Here is a 20,608-nt window from a genome sequence, read left to right as displayed (position 1 = left end):
TATAACTAATTACAACATTAAATCTATACTAATCTATCTTAAGCTGCCTCTAACATGGACGGATGACCAGCTCACATGCTAGGGCACCCCCTACGTCTAAATTAAGCCTATAACTATTTACAACATTAAATCTATACTAGTTCTAAATCTATACTAATCTATCCTAAGCTGCCTCTAACATGGACGGATGACCAGCTCACATGCTAGGGCACCCCCTACATCTGAATTAAGCCTATAACTAATTACAACATTAAATCTATACTAATTCTATCCTAGTACCTCTTATCATTAACTAATAAATCAAAGCCAATACTGTCTCAATACACATAAATATACCTTCACTTGAATAAATACCCTCTAAACTTCGCTATCTTTCCTAATATCTCTAAATACACCTTCACTTGAAAAAATACCCTCTAAACTTCGCTATCTCTTTTAATATCCATCCATCGAACTCAACAATCATTCACTTCATTTCCATGCCACATATCATTACATATCTACCTCTTATCATAAAGACACCTTTACTAGAATAAATACCCACTAAACTTCGCTATCTTTCTTATCATCCATTCGCCACCATGCCCCTGCTGAACATACACACAAACCTTTGCACATTCCATTCCTCCTACATTTCCTCTACTTGTCTCTCTCAGGGTTGCTGATTCCATGCTTCAGCGGTATTATGAATGTCACAGACCCCATACACGCTAACCTTAGCACATTCCATTCCTACTACATTTCTTCTACTTGACTCCCTCGTGGTTGCTGATTCCATACTTCCGTTGCACTCACATTCTGCTAATACGTATTCTACTCATGTTGCAACTTTATCACTGCACTACCTATCTATTCCTGCTCATCTTATTCAACCATGCTTAATCTAATTAAATAATCATCTAAAACCAACTTTGCTTGCCGATTTACCATTAACTAATAAATCACTTACCAATACCATTTAAACTTCGCTACCTCTCTTAACATTCATCCATCATCGTCATACTTAACACTTCAATTCCAGTCCTCATTCACTTTACAATTATAATACACATTAAGACATCTTTACTTGAATAAATACCATCTAGACTTCGCTACCCCTCTTCTCATCCATCCATCGAATTCAACAATCTATCCATCTTATATCTCAAGTCTCATTACTTGAATAAGTACCATACAATTACAGTACACTTAAAAACACCTTATCACCTCGCTACCTCTCTTATCATTCATCCATCATACCATACACATGCAGATACCATCACTTCTTTACTTTAACCATTACAATGCCCTTCGAACTCAACAATCCACCCATCTTATATCTCAAGACACCATTATATGAATAAGTGCCATACAATTACAGTACACTTAAAAACACCTTATCACCTCGCTACCTCTCTTATCATTCATCCATCATATATCTATTATCATCACCTTTCATATTTAACACTTCAATTCCAGTATATACCATCCAACCTCCTTTATATCTCCAAACTCGTAACAATTACACTACACATATAGACATCATTACTTGAGTAAGTACCATCTAAACTTCACTATCTCTCTTATCATCCATCCATCTAAACTCTGATCCAATTTCTAAACATCAATACATATCTACCTCTTATCATTCTTCACTTGAATAAATACCCTCTGAGCTTCACTACCTCTCTTATCATCCATCCATCGCACTCCACAATCATTCTCTTCAATTCCATACCACATATCCTTACATATATACCTCTTATCATTAACTAATAAATCACTCACCAATACGATCTCCGTCATGCCATCACTTGAATAAATACCATACACTTGGTCTATCCATCTTCTACCTAAAGACACCATCACTTCAATTACAATTATACTACACATACAGGCACCATTACTTGAGTAAATACACACATACAAACACCACCATAACTACGCTTCTGTCCTCCATCATAGGCAAACTATGTCACTTACTACTGTTACTTGACTTTTTACTTCTCGTAATTATTCCTTCCATTTTTCCTTTTTTGTCCCATAGGTCCTTCAAACTCAAGCTTCTCCCTTTGATCACGGCACTTCTTACTTCTGCTTCCTCCCTCAAACCATTATTCTCGCTCCGATTCTGTCCGCTTGTCTTCCCCTGTGGTTCTTTTTCTTCCCTCGCGCAGACTTCCGACACTAATTCGTCCATTAAATTCCTGACTACTTCCATCCTTCTTGCATTTACTTTTTCTTCAGCTCTTTTCATGATCTCTTCCCAGGAACCCCATCTACTCAGTGTTCCTTCATTTACAGTATGTACATCAGCCCTGGTAGTTTCTTCTTGCCTCGAACTGTCAGCCCTGCTAGTTTCTTCTTGCAAGTACCATACAATTACAGTACACTTAAAAACACCTTATCACCTCGCTACCTCTCTTATCATTCATCCATCATACCATACACATGCAGATACCATCACTTCTTTACTTTAACCATTACAATGCCCTTCGAACTCAACAATCCATCCATCTTATATCTCAAGACACCATTATATGAATAAGTGCCATACAATTACAGTACACTTAAAAACACCTTATCACCTCGCTACCTCTCTTATCATTCATCCATCATATATCTATTATCATCACCTTTCATATTTAACACTTCAATTCCAGTATATACCATCCAACCTCCTTTATATCTCCAAACTCGTAACAATTACACTACACATATAGACATCATTACTTGAGTAAGTACCATCTAAACGTCGCTACCTCTCTTATCATCCATCCATCTAAACTCTGATCCAACTTCTAAACATCAATACATATCTACCTCTTATCATTCTTCACTTGAATAAATACCCTCTGAGCTTCACTACCTCTCTTATCATCCATCCATCGCACTCCACAATCATTCTCTTCAATTCCATACCACATATCCTTACATATATACCTCTTATCATTAACTAATAAATCACTCACCAATACGATCTCCGTCATGCCATCACTTGAATAAATACCATACACTTGGTCTATCCATCTTCTACCTAAAGACACCATCACTTCAATTACAATTATACTACACATACAGGCACCATTACTTGAGTAAATACACACATACAAACACCACCATAACTACGCTTCTGTCCTCCATCATAGGCAAACTATGTTACTTACTACTGTTACTTGACTTTTTACTTCTCGTAATTATTCCTTCCATTTTTCCTTTTTTGTCCCATAGGTCCTTCAAACTCAAGCTTCTCCCTTTGATCACGGCACTTCTTACTTCTGCTTCCTCCCTCAAACCATTATTCTCGCTCCGATTCTGTCCGCTTGTCTTCCCCTGTGGTTCTTTTTCTTCCCTCGCGCAGACTTCCGACACTAATTCGTCCATTAAATTCCTGACTACTTCCATCCTTCTTGCATTTACTTTTTCTTCAGCTCTTTTCATGATCTCTTCCCAGGAACCCCATCTACTCAGTGTTCCTTCATTTACAGTATGTACATCAGCCCTGGTAGTTTCTTCTTGCCTCGAACTGTCAGCCCTGCTAGTTTCTTCTTGCCTCAAACTCTCATCCATTAATTTCAGTTTCGATATTGTCCACTTTCGGGTCCAATTCCTGTCGCTCACCACGAGTATCTGACCACTAATATACGCTTTCAATCCCTGAATTTTTGCTTTCACAAGATGTTTCTTAAGAATTTTAAAATTTCTACTCTCTTCTCTTCCGAAATCTCTCTTAATTCTAATGTTCTCACACTGTAGATTACCAGCGTTCCTTATCACTATGTCTGCCATCAATGAAGATAGCAGCGACACTTTTATGGGCCTGTGCCCTCCCACCTTGCCAACTCTCTCCACATTGTCTATATCTACCTCACTGAAATTTATTTTCATTTTTTTTTTGTATAACATCTACCACTTTGTAAATAATGTCCACTTTAGATTCTGCCTTGTCTTCCTCCACCCCATAAATAAATATGGATTTCTTCTTGCGCTCCTGTCTGCAGAATTCGATTTCTTTCTTCAGGTTTACCATCTCTTCATCCATATTTTTTATTTTCTCTCTTAGTGACACTAGTTCTTTCTCGCTGCCTTCTATCATCGCCTTCGTATTCTTCATATAATTCTGGATCCACTGTCTCGTCTTTTCTTGCTCCTGGCCTTGTTCTTGAAGCATTTTCTTTAATTGTTCAAACGGACATACCTCCTGTATTACTTCTCTTACTACTTTCCTCATAACCTCTACGTCTACCCAATTCATCGTATCTATCTCCTTGCCGACCGCTTGACCTTACCGCTTCCTCACTCTTAATCCACTCCACTCAGCAGGCGCACGCCACACGACACGTCCGTCCTCCTCACTGGCTTAAGCTAGACTGCGTGCCAGTAAATCTACCGACACAAGGTTGACGTATTTGAGCACCTTCAAATAGCACCGGACTCAGGCAAGATTGAACCTGCCAAGTTGCGGTCAGTAGGCCAGCGCCTCAAACGTCTGATCCACTCGGCCCGGCAGTGCAGTTTTAATCTGTGGTTCTATTTACCCTTCGGTAATTACGATTAATATTGCAGTTTTAAAAAATAATATTAGTTACATACACGCTGATTTACATAAAAATATCTCCATACAACTTCGCTGAAATTCCTCCACTCAAATACAGTGTAAGCCCGGAGAAATATATCATTAACGGCAGGAAGAGTTTTAACAGTCTTGTCTGGTCTCAGTGGTGTGAACATCTGTGTTTATTTTGACGCATGGCGAGCAATGCAGCGATACGAATTCCTTGGATTTAACTTCTGAGCGCTCAAATTTGATCTTCCTTTATAATATTTTTTAGTCTGGTAATTCCCAGATTAACGCATTCAAAGCTCGTTGCAGAGCAGTCGCGATCCGAGCATGCACATGTCAGCACTGAATGTTCTGATATATTTTAATTAACTGTGTTAAAATTAATACAGGTGCAATTATCATTCAAAGTGCTGCTTCGAATTTCAAACAAGAATGTGGTTATCAGCGAAAGGTAGTTCGATCCACAATAATTCTACTACCAGCTATCATAGAAATCTCAGGAGTCACTACAGAAGTATGCCAGTGTGAAGAGGAATGAAGTCATTTAACATAGCTTTCCTTATTGAGCCAAAAGGAGTTATTACTCATCAACACAATGAGTCCACTGAAACTTGCAAGTACCCAGCTCGATAGCTGCAGTCGCTTAAGTGCGGCCAGTATCCAGTATTCGGGAGATAGTAGGTTCGAACTCCACTGTCGGCAGCCCTGAAGATGGTTATCGGTGGTTTCCCATTTTCACACCAGGCAAATGCTGGGGCTGTACCTTAATTAAGGCCACGGCCGCTTCCTTCCCACACCTAGTCCTTCCCTGTCCCATCGTCGCCATAAGACCTATCTGTGTCAGTGCGAGGTAAAGCAAAAAAAAACCAAAAAAAACTTGCAAGTCACAGAAATGATGATCTATCACTCCTCTCTACGTATATTTTTCATTAGCCACTACTTCGTTATGTTCGTAAATGTTGAAGTATACCACCCGCTAGTCCCGCTTTACCATTTGCCTGTCACTTATTTTTCGTAGCTTTCCTTTTTGCTCGTGGTTTTTGTTCTGAAACAAAAAATTACTAAACGTATTTGCTTTCAGTTTTGAGTTATAAATAATTCGTCTTTATTCGTGGCATTTAGGACTCAAGGCCCTCTCTTACACTTAACCACAACATTGTACCATTGTGTAGCATAAGTAGTAAAGTATTATTCCAAATAATGAAAAATTAAATAACATAGTTGTACTAATAACAAATAGGGAGACAGAAATAATATAAATAATTATAATATGACGTACAAAATGACAATTACAAAAACAACAAGCTTTACGATTATTTCTTTTACCCAAGTAATTCAAATTTAAGAAATATTTATTAATACAATAATGTGAAAAATTAACATGAAAAGTAATAAATAAATAAGTAGTAAAAATAAACGAAGTTTACGAAGGACATTTTCCAGGTAAATACTAGGCTTTCACTGACCTGAACATTATTTCCTCAATACTAATAAAGATATCTTAAGCATGTCAATTTTTCTTTAGATAACATTCGTACTGGGCGATTCATAAAAAGCTCAGTAATTTTAATCTCTTAGAACTTTTCAACCAATAACAAAAAAAATTTATCTGCGTGTTTAATTGCCGAGGATGCGGCGTAATTTGCAGTGACGATGATGAGGGTATGCATCTAGTGGAACTGTGTATTATTCGTAATAGTACGGTCCTTCCAATTGTGCTGAGTTTCCATACATACACATTCACATTTTATAATACTTTATCTTAAAGTTCTGCAAAGTTGTCTCTCTATCCTCTTTTTTCAATGAAATGAAATGGTGTATGGCTTTTAGTGCCGGGAGATTCCAGGATGGGTTCGGGTCGCCAGGTGCAGATCTTTAGATTTGACTCCTATAGGCGACCTGCGCGTCGTGATGAGGATGAAATGATGATGAAGACAACACATGCACCCAGCCCCAGTGCCAGGGAAATTTACCGATGATGGTTAAAATTCCCGACCCTGCCGGAAATCGAACCCGGGACCCCTGTGAACAAAGGCCAGCACGCTAACCATTTAGCCATGGAGCCGGACTCTTTTTTTCAATTTGTTGAATGGTCTCGTGGTTTTATCAAAAATAGCCTAACATTTGCGAAAGAATAGAACGAAGAAAGTATGTGTGTGAGGAATGTAGCAAGAAGCCACGAGTGCAGATTCCTGACTAAAATGTTTAGCACAAGCTATGTTCGTGCGTTATTTCTGCACTTTCCAATTCAATACAACGTCAAGCCAGGAAGCAGTATCAAAAAGCAGTGTCCATTTATCTGTGAAGACTTGTCAAACCACACCCGTAGGTATGTGGATATTTTAATAAAATATTCCTATTCAAAATGTCGACCAAACGCAATGCATCTTCGTATATTTTATACACTTGTGGCTATTTGGGGTGTTGACATAGCTAACAGTTGACCAAGCCCCTTTTCAGTGTTCTTCATAGCATGACACTTGCCCGGGAATGTCACATAAATCACACAAAGTAGGAATTGGAGAGGAGGAATATTTATGATCGAGAGGTGTTATTCGTGAAATGGAACTTTTTGTTATCACGAAAAAAATTTCTGCAGAGATTTATTGCGGAGAGAGCGTTTTATTTGTTTGATCTATTACTTTGGGCACTGTTCATATATCCAGGGAATCATCTTGTGCGAGGTAGCGATGTAAGTTCTTACAAATCATGAACTTTCTGAGTGAAATTAAATTCAGATTTTAACGATCATAAATTAATAGTCTGTGAATGAGAGGCAATGTGTTCTACTTCTGGTCCTAAGCTGAAGGGTTAGACCACATCCAGGGGAGATGACTTTCAAAATTAGGAAAAAAGCTTTGGAGTTGGCATGTTACAGATGTCTTGTGGCGCACTCAGGATCATTAGACGAAAGAAACTACTCCGCCTTAGATACAGTCCAACAGAATTATGCTCTTTACTAGATATCAGACTTTTCTCTTTTTGTCTTTCTCTTTGCTAGTGGTTTAACGTTGCACAAACATATCGAAGAATTTTAGTGAGGCAAGGATGGGAAGGTAGCGTACATGGCCTTAATTAAGCTAAAACCCCAGAATTTTACTGTTGTGGAAATGGGAAACCACGGAAAAATATCTTCAGGTTTGCCGACAGTGGGATTCGAACCCACTATCTTCCGAATGCTACCTCATAGCTAACAGCGCGGTCAACACGCACTTTCGTGGGTAATGCTAAGTGGAGAAGGCGGTTGTGGAGGTGGTGATTATCGTCTTGATGAGGAGTACAACAAGGCAACCATCTTCTCTGAACACAAACGAGAAGAGTACAAGGAAAAGGATCAATTCATAGCAGAATGAGACTATCTACAAAAGAGAAAGGAGGCTCGTGAAACTCATGAAAATGAAAAGTACTCCTGGACTCCAAAGCTTTAACCATCGGGATAGTGCAGGAACAAGAGCTGACTAAGGACGATGAGATAGGCAAGATCAAAATAAGACGTCTGGTACAAGGTTCCTCACCATCACCATCTCACACTCCTGAGCTTCGAGTACCTCATAGTTGCCCATTTTCGTCTCCTGGCAGGGGATACCATGATAATACTCATTACGCCCACCCACAGGGGTACTAGGTTGGGAAATTAGTTGACGAAGATTGCATGTTGGTATCATCCCAGCATTCGCATAAAGTTGAGGTGGCTAGGTATGAGAAATAACTTCTAAGATGTCAATTGAATGTATTTTTCAAAAGCTTTTAGTATTACGTGAGTGCTTGCATCGTCGTCATAATCACGGGATCTCATTTTATCGTTGAATCTGGGACAGGGTGTGACATTTCTCTTCAGAAATCTTCCATGCAATAACCTGGAATCCAACCATGTCCTCAATAGCACTTGAACGTGATGCATCTCTACAGTTCTCTTCATCTAGGTCAGTTATTCCCTCTTGATTCTGATCAATCAGGTGCCAAGCTTCTCATAATCCATTCAATTCCGTATTTCAACCCCAAGGAACCAAAAGAGGGAGCGCTTGTATGCATTGGTACGGAAAGCTCTTGAGACTGTAATCTAGGACATGGCTGGACGCAACTTGAGATGTGTCGCCGCCGATCGAGTGCGGGCGACGTTCTCTCGAGATACATCAAGCTAATGACGGCCTTCGACACCATCATGCTTTTAACATCACATGACCAGGGTTCGATTTCTCATTATCGAACTTGACACCACACTCGCTCTTCCACTGTCTGACAGCTTACCACAGTCGCCACCCTTCACTTGTTTTCCGATCGTCATCTGTCTCAATGGGCTTGCTTTAGTTTTTCTTTTAAGAGCTCTTCAAAAGACGTTGGTGAATCGACAAGTTTCCTATAAAATGAATTGCCCTTTCAGCTAAAATATATAAATCATTTATGAGATTCCGGTAGAAACGAGGAAATATTCTTTCAATATGAATTATTTACCAGTCAAGTTCGAATTTTACGACTGAATACATTAGAGAGAAAAATTCATCAAGTTATATAAATACAGACTGAGCTTTACTCGGCGCCCACAGCTTCTTGGCTTTAAAATGCAGTACCCAAGATAAGGTAAATGGAATGTGACGTAGAGCCCTCCATTACTGACTTATTTTCCTTATAAAGCTAAGTGAATTTCGAAAATTACTCACGATCAAGTGCCAAAGTGGGTATTCTAAGTCAGCTTGTCTATATCATTATTTGTGTAGATAAATAAATGTTTTGACAATGACTGACAAATATTTATTCACTTATTGTTAATCTTACAATTACTACATACAAACAGATCCCGAGGATCGGTGGTAGGGGATCAGCCCCATAATCCCAAGATTATGAGTTCGATCCCAGCGGAAATAACCGCATTTCAAAGGCATTTCGGTGCTCAAGTCCTGCGAAGTTGACTTGACATGCAAATGATCCCTGATAATTCATTCGGAGTTTTCTGGATAAAATCAATAAACCTCAGCATCAGGTCACCAACAAATTTTGATTCTCCTTTATGTAGAGCAGGGCCTCTCAGGGTGCATGCGCCCGGTGCATGCACTGTGCACGGTGCAAAAGACGACTTCGCTTGGTTGACCAGAGTGCAGACCCCCACTCCTCGATTTGGAGCAATAGCGCTGTCTCTCTCTTTCCCCATGCCTGTCTCGCTCGCTCCCCCTGTCCCCCTCTTCCTCACTTGTTCAGTAGCGCTCCAAATCTGAGCCGAGTTGAGCCGAGCTTAGCCGAGTAGCCCAGAGACGAAGCCTTGGTCCGAGAAGAGCCTAGTGGGACCGATGCACTATGCACAGAAACTCTGTGCATCTGTCTGCACGCGTGAGATTGTGGGCGTTTGAGAGGCCATGATCTAGAGGAGTAAAACGGACACACAATCAATATGAATGGCGTCAGATCAAAATGTCTGCACACGATAGCTAAGGTGATTGATTGATTGATTGATTGATTGATTGATTGATTGATTGATTGATTGATTGATTGATTGATTGATTGATTGATTGATTGATTGATTGATTGATTGATTGATTGATTGATTGATTGATTGATTGATTGATTGATTGATTGATTGATTGATTGATTGATTGATTGATTGATTGATTGATTGATTTGTGGCTCTGGAGAGACCTGAGACAGGTTTATCTATATGGTTTCTATGAGCGACTTGCGCGTCTAGGTGTGTGGTGATGGTGATACTAATGAGATGGGGAGAAGGCGAAACCCGGGATCAGCAGGCAGCATACTCTTGTGAAATAACACCAAGGGGATTGCTCAGGGCTTACCGTCTCCATCCGACTGTCGAGACTGACGAATCACAATGTACAGTGTCGTATGCCCTCACTCCACATAAAAACTCCGGGGAGGTTTGAAAATGAACTCAGGCTTTTGGCACGCAATCTCGTGTTGAAAAAATTTATACCAACACTTTTTCTACACAGCTAACTGACGTTTTAATGGCGATTATTTTCTACCAACGGAGCACGAACCAGATAACTATGTTGACAGATCATAGTGTAGAGACTTGTTGCAATAACAATCATAGCCTACAAGGGGGGTGAAATAAACTCGTGTGCTCGTTCCGAGATGGTCCTATTTACAGGCACACTTCGAATGGATGTGAGCTGCATTTACCATTTCAACCGCATACCAGCCCTCCTGCCATTCCTAAACCTCTGTCGGTAACAGGACGGGCTTTAATAAGGTGAAGATTTTGAGGTATAAGATTCGGTTAGTCATTATTACCTCCAAAGACAAAAGGCATACGAAACTGGTTAAGTGTCTAACGATAGAATATTGTATGACTTATATTCGCGTAAGAAAATGGTCTCAGCCCTAACACGAATAAGGAGGGGCCCTTAGAAATCTCTCCCTAGGTCCGAGATGAGGTACTACAATGGTTAACCTGCAACTCTTAGGAACAAGTGTTTGAAAGGGTACAAAATTGGCTTCATATCAACTTCTGAATGTACATTATGATCCTTGTGTAAATGTGTATATCAGTGAATAGTGAATATATATATATTGGGAAGAAAATTGACAGGTAGGGAGGCTACTGGAGTTCCATGGGGTAAAAACCATATATAGGCCAACGAAGAAAATCCAGGAACTACTCAAGTCTGCTGAAGACAACCGCCATCCATTTTCCACATCAGGTGTCGACAAGATCCCGTGCAGCTGCGGCCAGGTATACGTAGGCACTACAAAACGCAGCATCGCCACACGACTGAAGGAGGATAACAGACACAGCCGGCTGGGACAAATAGACAGATCACCACTCGCTGAACACTCGTTCCTAGCAGGCCATAACATTCAGTAGAGCAACACCAAAGTACTGTCAACTACTGTATCTTATCACGCCCGTCTACAAAGGGAAGCCATTGAAATCCTGAAGCACACCAACAGCTTCAGCCGTAAGGAGGAATGTGAACGGGTAAACAAAGCCTGGTGTCCAGTCCTGAAAACCTTAAATCCTGGAGGACACGATGGCCATGGCAGAGCAATAAAAGCAACGGGTGATCAGTTGCCTGTCACCGGCACGGCAGGTCGACGTACAACGGGCTCCTTAATGCTTCGATCATTGGCTGAAGAACAATCAGCGACCTCCATCATGGCGGACCAATAGGCGAACAGACCATCGTAGCCCGCACTATATAATGAGGTGGAGTTGCAACACCACTGTAAATTTTAATAAGAAATCAATAAAGCACATAGCGACAGTTCGAAACCCGATCCCCCCACCCCAAAAAATCTCCTTCGCTAAGTTACACCGCTCCAACCCACCTCCTGACTCCTTCAAATCTCCAAATCTGCCGAATCTCCTGGCCAGGGAGAAGGCATCACTTTCTAGTTGGACCATTCCTGGGTCCTAGCACCACTACATTGCACCGTGAACTTCGCTGTTATCGAAGTCAGTCGGAACCCTTAATTATGCCCGAGCGAAGTCTTCGGTGAAACCTCGGGACCATCACATGCCCCTGGACCACGGTCTATAAGCCCGGAAGACACCAACATGATTAGAGGATCTTATGTCAAGCATAGCGACACCATTACAGTAGACTTTAATTCTCGAGCTGTACAATACCAGCCATTCTTCTTTTAGAGGCTGCCTAGCCGAGGAGCCAAAGGCGTGCTTGGTGCACCCGGAAGGACGTGGGTTCAATTCCCCATCAGGAAGTCGAAATAGTTAAGAAACAAGATTCCTCTTTTGGAGGTGCGCATGACCCTAAAGTTCCCTCAGCCTACACTAAAAATGAATATGAAGTTAATTCCTGAGAGTAAAGGTTTGCAGCCATAGAGCTTATCCCACTTAGGCCAAGGTCCGCCCCTATAAGGGCCTGTCTTTGCTGCTTTGATTATTCTTTTACTTCAGTTATCATTGGCCTTTTAAAAATAAATGTTGTGTAGAATTGACTAATTTCTCTTTGATTTCATCCTAAGTGAGACTAGACACCCGTGCTTGCCCCACGTGAAGGACCTCAGCAATGAAGAGCGATTTTATTCTTTATGTTTCTCAGTTTATTAGCGCATAGCTTTTGATTCTAATTTCTCCATTTACCCTTTTTAAAATTCATGATAGAATAATTTGCTTCACCTAATGCTACTGTGATAAATTTGCTCTAATACTCAGACCTCAGAAATGATTTAGAAACATATTACTTAATAACGCACATTAAGACCTCAAAGAGATGTTAAATAATTTATGATATTAGTAGAAATTAAATTCATCTAGTATGATCTTCTGATAGTCGCACAAACATCACTTCCCGTTTCAGGAAAATTTTGCAGAGTAGTGGAAAGAAGGTGATATTCACCGCAATGACAATCAGTTTTCGATTTGTTGGATACGAATGGTATTCTAGCCTTTTTTAATTTTTTTTTTTTTTTTTTTTTTTTTGTTATTTGCTTTTACGTCGCACCGACACAGATATGTCTTACGGCGACGATGAGATAGGAAAGACCTAGGAATTGGAAGGAAGCGGCCGTGGCCTTAATTAAGGTACAGCCCCGGCATTTGCCTGGTGTGAAAATGGGAAACCACGGAAAACCATCTTCAGGACTGCCGACAGTGGGGCTCGAACCCACTATCTCCCGATTACTGGATACTGGCCGCACTTAAGCGACTGCAGCTATCGAGCTCGGTAATGGTATTCTAGAGAACAGGATCTTGTAACATAAATAAATTCATCCTGGTTACTTGAATTCCTGAAAGAAAAAGGTCAGCATAACACTACTACTCTATCTAGTAGCTACTGGCGCCAACCCAAACAAAAGAATGGCTGACGTAATTCAGTTAGCTGACCGGTTGAAGCAGAAAATGGAGCATCATAGTGTGCTAATGCATGCCCGCAATACAGCTAGCGGATTTAACTAGCCTTGCAGATGGACTTCGATTGTATTCTTACCCTTACTCATTTCGCTGCAGTGGAAGGTATTTCCTTTCGTTTACCTAATTAGTTAATCTATAGCTGTGAATTTTTCCAGGACATCGAAAGCTGTGCAGGATTAATAAAATTACAAAGTACGAGAAAAAAGAAAACATTTAATTAAAAACAGAATAACATAACATGTTTCGTACGAAAAATATCATTCTAGTTTGATGAAATGATATATTTTTCAGGTATAATCTGTTCTTTAAGAAGCCTCCGTGGCTCAGGCAGCAGCGTGTCGGCCACTCACCGCTGGGTTCCGTGGTTCAAATCACGGTACATGTGAGATTTTTGCTGGACAAAGCGGAGGCGGTACAGGTGTTTCTCCGGGTACTCCAGTTTTTTTCGTTGTGATCTTTCATTCCAGCAACATTTTCCAATATTATTTCATTTCATCTGTCAGTCATTTATCATTGAACCAGTGGAGTGCGACAGGCCTCGGCAGACGGCACAATTCCTATCCTCGCCGCAAGATGGCGTTTCATTCATTCCATCCCTGACCCGATCAATGACTGGAAAATAGGTTGTAGGTTTTCTTCTCAATTTGTTTTTAAATGTTTTATTTGTCATATATTTTATAATTTCATTAATCCTGCCTGAGTTGGGGCAGACAGGAAAACTTCAGTTATAGGCTTAGCCATTCCGGTCAACTCCACCCGTAATATGTTCGAATACTTCATCCTGCTAATTCTTGAGGCCCGCCGTTTTCTTTATTCTATGAAGTTAATTGGTAATAATAATAATAATAATAATAATAATAATAATAATTGTACCGGGCGGTACACCTCTACACCGTTTATTTAAAAGTTGCGCCAGTTGAAACTCCTCTTCTGGAGGAAGGTTGAACTTTATCTATTCTATTAATTCTCTACTTTCTCAGAAGATGTCACCACGTGGAAAATTTTGAGTTTTTGAACTGTGTCACTTTTGATGTGTTTTTGTTTAGCTTGAAGTAAGAAGTGTGAACTTTCTCTTCTAGAGGACACTACTGAAGATCAACAATAGCGCACCCTAGTGCGGAGTCAAAGAACTATTTTGTTGGAGAAATTTTTATTTCAAAAGTTTGTTTCTTGTTAAATTTCTTTCTGTTATTGTTTAAGTTGGCTGTATACCCCTCTTTTTCCCCTTGTTTTAGATTTATCCAATCCCGAATTTCTTTTAGTAATTTCTGACCAATCTGGTGTATCTTCCCCCAACTTGTATCTGTTGCGGGGTCCTATCCAATAAAAACATTGTGGGCGGGTGTTTTCATTCCCCTAACGCCTAGAAACTTCCGCGAGAGTATATAAACTGCTGATTTTAGGGTCTCCGGGCCACTTCTGTTCCATCTTTCAGTGTATTAAGTACATAGCAGGAGGCGGGAAGCGCCTCTTTCTTCTTCAGCCGTTCAACACCAGGTAATGGCCTATTAATAACTTCTTTTCTTGCTAGGTAGGCAGTTTAACACTCGCGGCGGGTTCGAAGCATTTCCATCATGTAACCTTTTCCTAAAATGTAATTACTCTTTTCATCTTTTTCTGGTAAAGCTACATATTGGGATAGAGAGTGCTAACCCTCTCGAGCTCCCACTCACATTTGTTTTGAGGTGAACTTATTTTCTCAAACTATTCTTCGTTTATGTAATGTAAAGTGTTCTTCTCTAAGTCACCTCTGTAGTATGGGATTAGCCCTTGCGTTAGCGGCCCAGAGCCAGATTAGGTTTTAAAAACAAAGTGTATTAGGAGTGCAAGTTCGCCTCCTCTCAAATTGTTATTTTAGAGGTCATGTAATCAACCTTCTTTTCATGTAATAGACCTCCGTAGGTTGGGTATTTTACCCCTGTGAATACGTCCTTAGAGGACAGCTTGAAGGTAGAGTTTGGTGTGGCCTTGTGATAGGCTTACAATTTTGAGAGCGGATCGCTCTTTGAAATTTGTTTCTGTATGCCTCGTGCAGGCTTTATGTGTAATGTTAGGAGCCAGTGCTCCTGGGCATGAATGGGGTTTTCTGCCCCTTGGCTAAAATTTTTTTTGGAGTAAGGCGGGGCTGATTGCCCAAGAGTTATGAAGTAAGGGCACTGAGCCCGAATCCAGTAATATTGTACCTACATTTTTGCTACTCTGTTCCTGTTATGATTGTTATCTCTTGTTTTTGAAAAGAAAATATAACCTAGTTAAATTTTAAATTAATTTTACATTGCACGTTAATTTCGTAGCTTGAAACCCATTCACACCCGCACCTTCTTTCACCTCTACCTACCACGGATATCTCCGTAACAAGTGGTAGCAGAGCGTGGTTGAATGGGTCTCAATTTAGCCCCTTTTGACGGCTAAACATTGCTTTAATTCGAACTCTAACAATTTTCTCAGTTGCTGGAATTTTTTGAGTTTTTTTTAATTGTTCTGTCATCATGTCCGGCCCTCGCGATGTTCTCCTCCTTAACTATTTGCGCAAAGAGGAGTTGATATACGAGTTAACTATCAGAAACGTTCAATCTGGAGGCACGGTTGCAATAGACACTAACAAGCTTAGAGAGTCCCTTGATTTGCCCATTTCCATCCCCAATTTGGGAGAGAAAGAAATTGACGACTCTCTTTCCACGATCACGGAGAATATTACTGGGCTAGCTTCCGTAGTTAGTTTTTTTGATGAAAATGATCCGTCTCCTAACCAAATTAAGCGTGTGCAAGGCAGATTATATCACTTTTCAAATAGAGTTAATGATCTGTTGTCTCTGAAGGTGAATGACGTTCAGAGGAAGCAAGCTAATACGCTCCTTGAAACTATCTCTGAATTGTCTAGTAAAGTCACTCAATTGTTAACTGGGGAAGTTCCTCCCAAATCTGATCAGCCCACCATAGTGAATGTAAGTAGGGAGGAAGAACCTGCTAAGGGAGAAGGCAATAGGATAACCGTTGCTGCTCAAACTATTTCTGCCCCATTGGACAACGAGTCTGAACGCCGCACATCGTTGAACAATGTACGTGCTGAATTAACTTCCTTGCCATTGAAACCTTTACCTACTATGTCGCCCGGGTTTAGCAGCTTGCCTCATCCATTGGCAATGTTGCTCAGAGGTATATCCAAGTTTTCCGTTAATACCACCAGTGACGTAATTTCATTTTTAAGATTTCTAGTGGAATTTCAGGATCATGCCCTTGTGTTTTCTCTTTCCCCATGTCAAATTTTGCAAATTATCTATCCTTATGCTATTGGGGTTCTCTCAGATAAAATAGTAAGAGCCATAGCTGAACAGTCATCTATCGAAGATTTCCATGCACATCTGCTTGCAAATTTTATTCCTGCCCGCGCGAGGTCATCTCTTATTCAGAAATACTATTATCGGGTACAGCGCTTGGATGAAAACCTGGCAGACTTCATCCAAGATATTAAGTTTTATACTAGGGTGTTTGCTCTCCACTTCCCTGAGGATCAGATCGTGCAAGCTATTGTCGAAGGGATTTCACCACCCTACAGGTCATATTTGTGTTTCGCGGCGTGCCCGCAAACCTTCTCTGAACTGGAAGCATTAGCCGTCTCTGCGGACGGAGTTAGGTATGCCGATTCCTTGCGTGTGGCAAAAGAACCCCCGCCTTCTTTTAGTAATACTCGGCTTCCACCTCGCCGATCAGTCACCCCTCGTAAATGTTATGCTTGCGGGTCGCCTGACCATCTGCGCAATAAGTGTCCTCTGATCAAGTCTAGTAGGGCAAATAATGGAGCTGGTTCATCACAAGGCTGTTTTAAGTGTGGGGCCTTCTCACATATCGCCAAAAATTGCCCAAACTCAAATAGCACCCCCTCCTGCTCAACTTCTGGTGCAAATTCCACCTATGCCAATAATAAAAAGTGACTAGTGGCATCGGCTGAGTCGACTAATCCATCTTCCCGAGACTCAGCCCCTAGTAAACAGGTTGTAAATGCAGAGAACAATCAGCCTTCAAATTCATCTTTTGAATGCCCTAAAGAATGTCTTAGGATTGCGGCGGATACCCCCGCACCTGTTCCTTTTCTTAAGATTGAGTTAAATAACGAGCCTATAACAGCTCTCTTAGATTCAGGCAGTGTTTGTTCGATTATTTCGGCTGAATGGTATTCTAAATTGAAATCTGTTTGTAAACTACCTGACCATGTCTCAGCTCTTATTCAATATGTTTCGGCTAATTCATCGCCATTAGAAATTCTAGGTTCCGTACTGGTCAAAATTCGTATTTTTAAATTTACATGGAAAATCAAACTGTTTGTGGCTAAGCACTTGTCTTGCCCCATCATATTGGGAGCGGACTTCATTTCTCACACTGGTCTTGTGCTCGATCTCCAGAGTAGGTCGTGCACATTCAAATTTGCGTCCAATTGTAGAATTCCCTTGTTAAAGTGTAATTCTGTATCATGTTCATCTATTTCGCCTACCCAGGATGAGATGTTGTTAGACCTTAGACATCTACCTGAGGAGCAGGCTGATAGTATTCGGAAACTGTGTCAGTCGTTTCCCGAGGTGTTCTCTGATACTCTTGGTGTTACTGACCTTATTGAATACAAAATTGAGGTCACGGATTCGATTCCTGTCCGTTTTCCACCGTATAGGCTATCTCCACCTAAAATGAAGGCTCTGAAAGAAATCATCGATCAGATGTTGAAGGATGGTATTATTAGGCCCTCTAAGTCAGCGTATTCTTCGCCTATTTTTCTAGTCCCGAAACCCCAAGGAGGCTTCAGGCCTGTCATTGATTACAGGGCTCTCAATCGGAAGGTGGTGTTGCAATCTGTGCCCCTTCCCGACCTTCATTCTTGCTTTTCATGGTTTCGTAAGGCCAAGTTTTTCACCATCTTGGACTTGAATCAGGCCTATAATCAAATTCCCCTTGCCGAAGAGTCTAAACATCTTACAGCGTTTGCCACGGACTGGAACTTATACGAATACAACCGCGTGCCTTTCGGGCTCCCCACGGGGGCAGCTGTGCTCACTAGGCTACTAGATAGGGTCTTTTCCGACATCAAATTTGAGTACTTATATCACTACTTGGATGATGTCGTCGTATTTTCCGAGACTTTCGAAGAACATCTAGATCATCTGCGAGAAGTTCTGAATCGCCTTCGTAAGGCTGGGTTAACTGTCAAGTTGTCCAAGGTTGCCTTTGCTAAGCCCTCTATGTCATTCCTAGGGCATATTGTGTCACCCGATGGGGTAGCTGTCGATCATTCTAGAACACAGGCCATCCGTGATTTTAAACCTCCTAAGGACATCAAAGGTATCGCTAGATTCATTGGTATGGTGAATTTCTTCAGGAAGTTTATTCCTAACTTCGCTAATAGAGCGGCGCCCTTAAACCTTCTTCGTAGGAAAGGCATCAAATTCGAGTGGGGACCTTCTCAACAAGCCGCTTTCGAAGATCTTAAATTAGCTCTCTGTAATGCCCCTGTACTTGCTATGCCTGATTTCTCGAAGAAATTCATCGTCCAAACGGACGCGTCGTCGTCAGCTGTAGCTGCAGTCCTTCTTCAAGAGACTGAACTAGGGAGGCGTCCAATCGCCTATGCATCTAGGACTCTATCGGCTCAAGAAGCCAAGTATTCCATCTATGAGCTCGAAGGGTTGGCAGTCTTATTCGCCTTAGAAAAGTTCCGTCTCTATCTGGAACATGTCAAATTCGACCTGGAGACAGATAACCAAGCCTTAAGCTGGGTCTTAGGTAGACCGCGTCGTACTGGTCGTATAGCCCGTTGGGCCATCCGTATTTCCGCCTTCCAATTCGATGTCAGGCATATCAGAGGTACCGAAAATGTTGTGGCTGATGGACTCAGCCGTATGTTTTCAAACGAGGTCGAGACCCATGAACCGGTCGACAGTTCATCACCTTCCGAGTCCATACTATCCGAGGCTAATGCCATCCTAACCGATGCTCCCATGCTCTTTAGGGATATCGAGAAATACCAACGTGAAGATCCTACGCTGGCTCCGATAATGGAAACCCTTTCTTCTGGGGAACATGCTGTCCCTTATGTTCTGAGGAATGGTGTTCTATGATGCCCTTCGAGGCATGATAAGTTGATGAAAGTTGTTGTTCCAGCGGTTCTTGTACCTATGATCTTCAAATACTATCATGAGACCCCATTGGGGGGGCATCTTGGAATCTTTAAAACTCGTGAAAAGATTCGTGAAATGTTCATATGGAAAGGTATGGACGGTGAAATTCGGGAACTCGTAAAAGCTTGTAAATCTTGTTTGATCAGTAAACCCACCATGTCCACTAAGGTAGGCCTTTTGTCTTCTCATCAAGCGTCGCGCCCCATGGAACGCCTGTATATTGATTATGTGGGACCCTTCCCCCAGTCAAAGGGCAATGCCAACAAGTTCATCTTTGTGTGTGTAGATGGTTTTACAAGATTTTCCTGGTTATTTCCGACTAAGCTGGCTACCGCTCAGTCAACCATTACTTGCTTAAATTCTATTTTTGCTTCTTTTGGTCCGTGTCAATATATTGTATCTGATAATGCTAAGGCGTTCACATCAAATTTATTTCGTAAATTCTGTTTTGACTTGTCCATCTCTCATGTAACTACTTCTGCTTATTACCCTCAACCATCTCTGGCTGAACGGGTTAACCGTAATCTCAGGTCCGCACTCATTGCCTATCATCATGAAGATCCTTCCAGGTGGGACACGTCCCTGCATTGGATAGCTTTAGCTTTGAATTCGGCGGTTCATGAATCTCACAAGTTTACTCCAGCTTCTTTGATGTTCAAGTTTGTTCCCAACTCGCCGCTCTCTAACCTCTGGTCTTTGAATGACATTTTACCCGAGACAATAGATCCGGATAACATTAAAGATCTTTGGAAGAAGGCTAAAGCCAATCTTAAAGTGTCTCATGAAAAGGTTAGGGAAAGGTATGATCGTGGACGGAGACCCACCACTTTGAAGGTAGGTGACCAGGTTATGGTCAAAAATTTTGTTCCCGCGGGCAAGCTTGCCCCCAGATTTCATGGGCCTTGTATCATTCTCGATTTTCTTACGCCGGTTACCTTATTGCTAAGTAATCCAGCCACCGAGAGGATATTTAGAGTTCACCTGTCCCAGGTGAAACCGGTGTAATTTCTGTGTTAACTTGCTTCATATTATTTTGAAAGGATATGAAGGTTATATTTTTTTTGAATTTCACTT

This window comes from Anabrus simplex, chromosome 8 (genome assembly GCF_040414725.1).
Source record: "Anabrus simplex isolate iqAnaSimp1 chromosome 8, ASM4041472v1, whole genome shotgun sequence".
Taxonomy (NCBI): domain Eukaryota; kingdom Metazoa; phylum Arthropoda; class Insecta; order Orthoptera; family Tettigoniidae; genus Anabrus; species Anabrus simplex.
The sequence above is the reverse complement of the archived record's forward strand: the minus strand, read 5'-3'. Positions refer to the sequence as shown.